This window comes from Papilio polytes, unplaced genomic scaffold (assembly GCF_000836215.1).
Source record: "Papilio polytes unplaced genomic scaffold, Ppol_1.0 DF822067.1, whole genome shotgun sequence".
Taxonomy (NCBI): Eukaryota; Metazoa; Arthropoda; class Insecta; order Lepidoptera; family Papilionidae; genus Papilio; species Papilio polytes.
In genome coordinates, this window is record NW_013527137.1 from 7,101,599 (window position 1) to 7,102,349 (window position 751).

The 751-nt window shown below is 36.1% G+C and overlaps 1 protein-coding gene across 1 annotated transcript in view; it reads right to left on the reverse strand.

The window, feature by feature from the left end:
- Positions 1-751, reverse strand: part of LOC106106918 (leucine-rich repeats and immunoglobulin-like domains protein 1) — a 46,227-nt gene that overhangs the window by 3,894 nt on the left and 41,582 nt on the right. The gene's annotated exons all lie outside the window — the stretch shown is intronic.

The window sequence follows — 751 nt, forward strand, 5'->3', positions numbered from 1 at the left end:
CTCAGTTGGTTAGAGCGTCGTGCTAATAACGCGAAGGTCGCGGGTTCGATCCCCTCATGGGCCATCAATTTTGTATTAATTTCATAATTTAGTTCATTAATTAAGTTTGCCCTAGATTTTCTTTTGTTACTATTTTATAATAACCAGACACAAATATTACTTGGTATTTTATTAAAATGTTATTGAAATAAAATTCTATTAAGTAAAATGAAACGTGGTAAAAGTTGAAGACAACTAGCGGTAACGTGTCAGTGTGGGCGCAGCTTGGGCGCAGCGTGGGCCTAGCGTGGGCGTAGCGTGGGCGCGTACTTCCCAACGCTGATCAGCCCACAACATGCGAAACTTAATAAACGTAGTGTTAAATTCACTTGCTACTCTCTGCAACATGAAAGTGAAGCTATTGTTTTTTATTATTTTGCTGAACTGCTACACGGTACTCTCTTGAAGATATGAAACAAGCAAACATGTCTGTATTTGAAACATTTGTTGGAAGATGTTTCTTAAAATGTCACACTACGCAGTTTATGTGTTTTATTAAAACAACTCAATATATTTAAAATATAAGAAATAGTTATTAAGTAAGTAAACACTGTTACATCAGACAACATACCTTTATATCAGTATATTGCAATGTAACTGATAGCCACACTAACGATTTATGCATAAATAACTGTTACAAAACCCAATTCTATTCTCAGACAATTGAATATCGCGGGACACCGCAACTACCGTCCTCCATTAGACACTACAA